Below are 9,003 nucleotides of genomic sequence, written 5' to 3'. Positions count from 1 at the left end.
AAGAAATGAATGAGTATGTTTAGGTCTTTGAGCGCTATTTTACAATTCATTGAAAAAATTAAGAAGGCATAGGTAAAGAATGAAAAGTTTAGGAGGTTATATAGTGAAAGAATTTACAATACAGGTTGATACACATCAAAAAGTTATGGAATAGTTGTGGAGTTTAATTACTTGGAGAAGTATAAAAAGTAGATTTTATTTATTTATTTATATTTTATTTTATATTTTGAGATGGAGTCTTACTCTGTTGCCCAGGCTGGAGTGCAGTGGTACGATCTCAGCTCACTGCAACCTCCACCTCCCGGGTTCAAGCAATTCTCCTGCCTCAGCCTCCTGAGTAGCTGGGATTATAGGTACTCACCACCACGCCCAGCTAATTTTTGTATTTTTAGTAGAGATGGGATTTCACCATGTTGGCCAGCCTGGTTTCAAACTCCTGATCTCAAGTGATCCGCCCGTCTCGGCCTCCCAAAGTGTTATGATTACAGGCGTGAGTCACCGCGCCCAGCCAGAAAAAGTGGATTTTTTGTTTGTTTGTTTGTTTTGAGATGGCATCTTGGTCTGTCGCCCAGGCGACAATCTCAGCTCACTGCAAGCTCCACCTCCCAAGTTTACACTATTCTCTGGCCTCAGCCACCTGAGTAGCTGGGACTATGGGTGCCTGCCACCATGCCTGGCTAATTTTTTTGGATTTTTAGTAGAGACGGGGTTTCACCATATTAGCCAGGATGGTCTCGATCTCCTGACCTCATAATCTGCCCGCCTCGGCCTCCCACAGTGGTGGAATTACAGGCGTGAGCCACCACGCCCAGCCCAGAAAAAGTGGATTTTAAAAATCATTTTTGTATGGCTATTTGTCTAGCATTTTATAGTTGTCTGTCCTGACTACTTTGTAGGGTTGTTACAAATCTCAAATAAGATGATATACCTGGACCAGGTTGGAAAAGAGCTCCTCTAGTTCTTTCCATTCAACAGGATTTGTTGAATGAATGCTCCCCACATTCAACTAGGTTATAAATGGCATCTAGTCTAACCCCCATGACAACCCTGCGAGGTTGGTAGGAGACATCATAGTATTCTGTTTCACACTAAGGCTCACAGAAGCCAAGGAGGTAGTTCTATGTCACAGTCCTAGGTCACCACTAAGATGGTGTGAAGCATAAGCTCCCTGTAAAAGAATTTTTGAAAGTTATTAGTGCTGGTTCCCACTTCAGAAAGTTCATTCACAATATACTTCCTTATAATAAGGCTGGGTAAGGAAAGAAACTGAACTCTGATCTAGTCCATTCACTAGGAAGAATGGATATATCCTGTGACATCTTCCTGGCTTCTGAGAATCTGAGCACTTGTTAGATTTTGGAATCAGCGCTCAAGTGTTTTCCTAGAACCACTCTCAACCAAGAGAGCTGATAATGAAAACACACTGTGTTGCATTGATCACACTGAAACAAAAACTGCCTTTCACCAGGACAGATAGTTGAAATGAAGTGTTTTCTGAATAAATATTTTTGGTTTGCTAAGTCACAGTCAGCTTTCATATTATGCATCAAAACAGAAAGCCTCTTCCAAGTTTTTTTTAAAGTTGCAGCTATTTTGTAAACAAAACATTAAGCAAAGATGAACTTGAGTATCTCAGAACATCAGACCTGAGACCAAGCTTTGATGATTGATTCTAAATCTGTTTGTTATAATTAATAAAAGTAATATCAATGATGTAACTAGAATTTCTTAAATAATAGTTAACTCTAGATTATTCAGCTTTTGATTATTTGGATTGTAAGCAACTTCCACCCAAGATAATGGAAGAGGGCAAAGAAAACCGAAGTTACGTAATCATTCGAGTAGATCGCATCAACAGCTCTGGGTAAAAATGCAGGAAGAGTAAAGGATGCAGATGGTGGAGGAAAGGTACTGACATTGCCATGGACCAGACATTTAAATCCACTTAATCTGCACTCGTTTGCAAGATTTGCAAGATTATTTTACTCTTGTTCTAGTGAAATGGAAACTGATTCACAGCAAAATTAAGTGACATGTCCAAGATCATAAATAAGAGAGGAAGCCAAGATTTGAATCCAGATATCTCAAAATTCCAAAGTTCAAATGACCAGAGTGCATAAGCTTACACCTACCTACTTCTCCCAGTTTATTTTCCTCCTCTCACTTACATACTCCAGCTTCAGTTATTATAGCAGGACAAGTTCTTTCCTTCATCAGGATAAGTAATCTCTTTTTCTTTTGCTTAGAAAACTCTTATTCCCACTCTATCTAGCTGGCTTTTTCTCATCTTTCAGTTTCCAGCATAAACATCATTTCTTCAGAAAGTGGTGCCTTGCATTAGGCTGTTCTTGCTTTGCTATAACGAAATACTTGAGATTGGGTGACTTATAATAGATGTTTAATTGGCTGACGATTCTGCAGGCTGTACAGGGAGTATAGTGCCAACATCTGCTTGGCTTCTGAAGCTTATATTGGTGGTAGAAGGTGAAGGGGGAGCAGACACTTTACATGGTGAAAGCAGGAGCAAGACAGGGGAGGTGGCACACACTTTTAAAACAACCAGATCTCACGAGAACTCACTATCTCGAGGACAGCAGCAAGGGGATGGTGTTAAACCATTCATAAGAAATCTACCCTCATAATCCAATCACTTCCCATCAGATCACACCTCCAATACTGGGGATTACAGTTCAAGATGAGATTTAGGCAGGGATGAACATCCAACCAACTATATCATGCCCCAGTCCAAAACATGCCCCCTGGTATATGTCTTCACAGCACTGAGTTATTTTCCTTTTTGTTCTGTCATGTTTCATAATTACACATTTGTGTTTCCTCCCCAACTAAACTACAAGCTTCAGTAGTATGGCGATCACATTTGTTTGTTCTTTATTTGATATCTGGGATTAGCACAGTGCCCAACAGGCAGACTATGTTCAATAAATATTTTTGAATAATTAAGAAAAGTGAGATATGGGAATTGTCTAAAAATATCCACTACCTAAGATGCCCCCAATTCTAGTTTATCTAATAAGGTTAAGTTAGCCAAGAGTGTTTAGAATTTATGGTGGCAGAGGACTGTCTCTTCAGGCCTTATTGGTATGTCAAAATGAGATATTAGCAATGAGAAAGGAGACTATTACTCACTTTTGCTTAAAGCCACTAATCAAGATACACATGAGAAGGTCATGGAAAACCTTAAGGTCCTGAAGCCCCTCACCCTGCTAGGAAACCAGCATTGTCTTGGTGAGCATTACTGTCACAGTCATCACAGCATGTCTGTTCTGTGTTATCAAAAGTCTGGTGAAACCATGTGCCAGTCTCATTATCAACTCTTAGATATTAATGACTACAAAGTAATCCTGGCTTAATCTTTTCAGGTTGGTTATTTAATGTTGTTCCTGACTTTAATTGTGGGCTTTAACTTACAACACAATTTGCTTAGGTAACTTCCCTGGGGGTGAAACATTAATGTGTTCTAGTTAAGCGAAGATTGAACTGCAAGTTAAAATACTTCAGTTCTCATTCAGTTCTGCTGCCACCTAGTTATGTGCACTTGGAGGGCAAATAATTTTAACTCCTCTAATTTAACTGTCTTTACTTTCCCATTTGTAAAATTGTGATAACCACTTTGACAGACCTACAGCTTGTCTGAGGGCTCAATCCTCAGACATCCTCAAAGACATCCGGGTGACTGACCTTTGTGTTAATTCTGCAGCCCTAAGATCAGAAAAGGAAGTGGACCAGACTCTGCTAGCCTGGGGATAATGAAGATGTTAAAAGATGGTTTGCTGATGCCTGTGTGCACAGTATTATCTACTCTCCATAGTCATATTGTGTAACATCAAGATTGACGAGGTGCTTCCTGGCATAGATCTGATCATAAGGACCCAGGTGGGCTTTGGAGGCAGTGGGGACATTTTGCCCACTGATCAGTGAAACTTTCCAGAAGTTCCAATGTGATCCCCACTCAATCAGACTGAATTATACACAATGATGTTGAAGCCCTTTTGGGGCACCCAGAGGTTTATCCATTGTGTCTGTTATTGGAGACATTGCTGATCTCTCTACTGTATATCCTGATAGTGCCCTTTCATTTGTGTGCTTTAGATAAATGTGTATCCACTTATTTCCCAGGTAGTATCTGTGTCTGGCCTCTATATTAATCAGAACTCACTGTTGACACTTAACAATATGATGGTAGCATAGCAAATATGCTTTGAAGAAATAAAAAGTATTCCACAGATATGAATTATCATTACTAAATGCTTAGGAAGCTGATTATTTATTTATTTATTTTTTGAGACAGGGTCTTGCTGTGTCACCTAGGCTGGAGTGCAGTGGTGTAAGCTCACTGCAGCTTCAACCTCCTGGGGTCAAGCAATCCTCCTCCCTCAGCCTCCCAAGTAGCTGGGACCACAGGTGCTTCCCCACTGTACCCAGCTAATTTTTCATTTTTTGTAGAGACAGGGTCTCCCTGTGTTGCCAAGGCTAGAAAATTAACTTAAAAGCTCTATATTCATCAGAACTTTTTATGATGAAAATAACAGAAAATTGAATTCAAACTGGCTTAAATAATAGTGGGAATTCACTGGGTTTTGTAACTGAAAAGTCTCGGTAAGGTAAGTGTCAGGCATTGTTCACTGAAGGCTCTGGCTCCACTTCTCTGCAGTTCTCTCCACTCTGTCCTACTCTGTATGTTGGCTCACCCTCACGCTGGTGTCCTCTTTGCTGCAAGATGGCTGCCAGCTGCTACCAGGGCTACGCAATTTCGCCTTCAAATCCAGGGAAGAGAAAATGCGACTTCACACAGTGAACAAGAGTTCTCATTTTCGGAGCCCCTTGAACTATGCAATAGAGTGTAGAACTGGAGAGACTGAATGGAGAGATGTTTCATAACGGGAAAGGGGGAAATGAATGTTGCAAAGACAACCACAGTGTCCACCACGGTGGCATGATACATGCTTAGTGAATGACAATGCATTCCAAAGTTATTGTTTCAAGAAAACAAAATATTTATGAAGACATGTTGAATTCTGAGGTTTCTAGGATCCTACTAAGCCCAGATGGCAGGGCACAGCAGTGGTGAAGGGGCTAGCAGGGACCCTCTGAATACTCAACAGAAATCTCAAAGTGTAAGTCTGCTCAAGAGGGATCTTCTCTGTCCCCTGGGGGCGCCTTGGAGTTTGAGCACCACAATGGGTACTCCAGATGTGAGAATCAAGACATAGTTCTTTCCTCCAGTTCCTACAGATCTGGAATCAAATGGAGAAGCAGAACAACCTTCCAATGCTGGGCAAGTTTTAAATGGTGAAAAATTCCTCCTACTTTTCCAAAGAAATCCACAAACACTCCATCAGTACCACTGGAAAACCAAAAGAAACACTGACACATATGGGTCTTGACTTAGAAAGTAAAAAGCCCCAAAGCAAAAACATCTTCAGATTATTTCCTTAATAAAGCACTGGATTGGATGTTGGGGCTCCTTTAAGTGTAAAGAATTGAATTCTACACAAGGTTCTTCAGCAAGAAAAGGGAAATTATTGGATGAATACTAAGTATCTCACCAGCAGAAGTAGAGCCAGCCGTAGGAGGGACCGAATTCACTTGTCCAGGAAGTGAATGCCCACTGCTTTAGTCTTCTCTCTGTCAGGGCTAGCTTTCCTGGCTTAATTTGTTTGTACAAGAGCCAAACAAATGCTGAGTAGTTCCTATATGCCGATTTCAAATTTCTGGAAAAGCCTGCATCTAGGGTCAGATGTCCATTCCTCAGCCAGTCAGCTAGGGCTGGGCGCAATCATTAGGTTGGTCTGCTGCACTCTCGGGAGGGTTGTTCAGCAGTCTCTGAGAGGAGGAATGAGCAGGAAGGTCAAAATGACCAGTGGGCCTGTGGTAGACATGTCAGTTTTTTCCTCTCCTGTCAAGTGCAGTCAGTACTACATAACTTCATAAAAACATCACAGACACAGAAACCAGTAGAGGAACATGGCCTCAGTCTAGACAACTAGTCTCTCAGCTTGACCTTATTCAAAATTTATTACCAGGCGTGGTGGCTCATGCCTGTAATCCCGGCACTTTGGGAGGCTGAGGTGGGCAGATCATGAGGTCAGGAGTTTGAGACCAGCCTGGTCAACATGGTGAAACCCTGTTTCTACTTAAAATACAAAAATTAGCTGGGCGTGGTGGCATGCATCTGTAATCCCAACTACTCAGGAGGCTGAGGCAGGAGAATTGCTTGAACCCGGGCGGCAGAGGTTGCAGTGAGCCGAGATCAGGCCACTGCCCTCCAGCCTGGGGACAGAGCAAGACTCTGTTTCAAAAAACAAAACAAAACAAAAAACCCTTTTTAATGTATCCTTTGTACAGCACAATTTCTTAGGGTTGCATTTTTTAATCTATCAAAGACATTTATACTTGTCATTGTAACTCATAGGATTACAGAAAGGATAAAGAGATAATAGATGTGATAGTATTTTTAAATATTACAATGATGTTATCTATAGTCTGCACACAATAAAGCACCTCTTCCGAATTCTAACTCAAACCCACTCTTCCTGTGGAAATACTTGTGAGTTCAATGATCATCAGTCAAAACAGCCATTTTGGATTAATTCTCCCAGGTGGATATAGATCTTATGTCTACCATGTAACATAAGCAGTCATAAATGGTCAAAACAGCCATTTTGGATTAATTCTCCTAGGTAAATACAGATCTTATATCTACCATTTGTGGTAGAGTGTATCACAAATTACATGGTGATATAGCATACACAAAGCAGACACTGGACAGGAGAGCTACAAAGATCAAAGAAAGGCAGAAAAGTAAAAACAAAACAAAACAAAAATACCAGCAAAGACAAAGTAAAAACAGGAAGGAAATCTCACCCTCAAGAAGACAAAAATAGGTAAGTTAATAATAGTCTGCAATTATATGTATTCCCTGTTCACAAAGGACAAAAAGAGTGAAAACAGGCCATGATGAGGAATTTGGCTTACATATAAGAGAAACATTTCTGGTAATGAAGGCTGCTAAGCATCCTCTATTAACAAAAGTATTCAGTTACTCCTTCCTGTGCAGTAGATGATGTATTCATTGATAGCAGGACTTTGTTGTATTCATCCTTGTTTCTACACCGTCCAGCATGGCACCTGCCCCTGTAGCCACTCAGTTAATATTGTTGAGGACACAAATGTTCAAAGACTGAGAAGGAAGCACTACAGGGCAATCATTCTTGTTCCTTCTCCCATCAAGAAACCAGTTCCTTGATACTATGCAAGAAAAGGGGAACATTTCATTTACCCTTCTCCCTTTTCATACAAAACATACCAAGTATGAGAATGTCCTTGTTTTTCTGGATCTAGAGGTGATCCCCAAATAGCAAATGATCCTCTATATTATTATCTTTTGACAGTAGCTGAATGCAAAAAGCCCATCATCAACCAAAAACCTCCTGAACTTGTTTTATGTCTCATGATCTGTTCACAAAACTCGGGTCCAAATTTGTCAATAAACAGCAATCCTTGCTGCTATGTTCAGGAAAGTGATTAAGCGTTCAGGTTGTGTTGTATACTAGAAAGCCCAGAAATGGGCTAGTTCTGATCTTGCCGGTAACTGGCTATACAGTCTTAGGCACCACACTCAGAATCTCTTGGTCTGTTTCTCACTGCAAAATGGGACAATTAAACATGGTGCTCTCAATTCCATCACTCCAAGGTCCCAAATGGGGCACAAGGGTCTTTAAGAGGTACTGTAATTAGAAAAAAAGTTATTGCTCAAAGGGAAGATAAAAGCAAAAGCAATATTCTTACATTTGTAACTTCTGTATTTTCAGCGACTTCTGAGTCCATTTAAAGTCTAAGTCCTATTCATTGTCTAAGGTGAAATGTTTTTGGCTTTGGGGGACTTAACTCCATCTTCTATATCCTCATTATAATGAGGCAAAAGTGGCAACACAACCAGCCTGGGCAATATAGGGAGACCCCAACTCTACAAAAAATAAAATAAAGAAATAAATAAAAAAGAAAAATGGCAACATCAAAATGCATTAAAAAAGCAAAAAATAAGAAGTTAACTTCACTATCAAAATGACTTAAAGAAGTTGATGAAAAAACAAACAAACACACCAAACAGCAAAATTAACAGTCTGTCAAATACAGTAATGTGTGAGGAACACACCATGGTTGAATTAGTTAAATGCAATTACTAGCAGGTCCAAGCAAACAGATGTCACCGAGTATAGAAATGATCATCTTAATTATGCCACAATCCAAAACAAATTTTTTAGATGGAAGGAAACCATATTGCTCCAAAGAACAAACAGAAACATCAAAACTTTCTTTAGCTTTTGTAGGAATAAATTAGGCTAGCAAATACTTTTTTAATCTTAAACTTCTTCTGCCTAAAGGATTCAAAATCACTAGAATAATCTAAAGCAGCCCTTCCTAACCCATTCCCCAAGCTCTAATGCGTTAAGGTTTCTATTGTTGGTAATGAACTAATTTCTCTGTTTTGCATCTACAGTGGTACTTGTCATGTACCATCCTTGAGAGAACTGAGAAAGTATCCACTTAAATACTTTTCTGGAACCCCAGTTCAGGAAGGCTGACTTAACAAATTTAGTACTCAGCACTTACAATTCACCTCTTCTCAGTAGTTTGTGGTTCTTATAAACCACAAAATATGGCATACTGACATAAATTGAGTAGGTATCTGCCTCTATAGATTTATCAAATAGTCTTACTGAATTTCCTTAAGCTTCAAATTATACACGAATGTATATCTTTGTCATTTAGTTTTTGCTGGATTTTTTTTTTGGTAACTCGTCCAAAACTGGCTGACTTCCATAATAATACCTGAAACAATGATTATACCAATCAAAAAAAGTACATTATTTATTTTAAGTATTGTTATTCTGAAACCGCTTTCATGCATGGAAATTAAATTATTGATTCAGGCTGGGTACAGTGGCTCATGCCTGTAATCCCAGAGCTTTGAGATGTTGA

Source organism: Papio anubis, chromosome 7 (assembly GCF_008728515.1).
Source record: "Papio anubis isolate 15944 chromosome 7, Panubis1.0, whole genome shotgun sequence".
Classification (NCBI taxonomy): domain Eukaryota; kingdom Metazoa; phylum Chordata; class Mammalia; order Primates; family Cercopithecidae; genus Papio; species Papio anubis.
Note: the sequence above shows the minus strand (reverse complement) of the source record.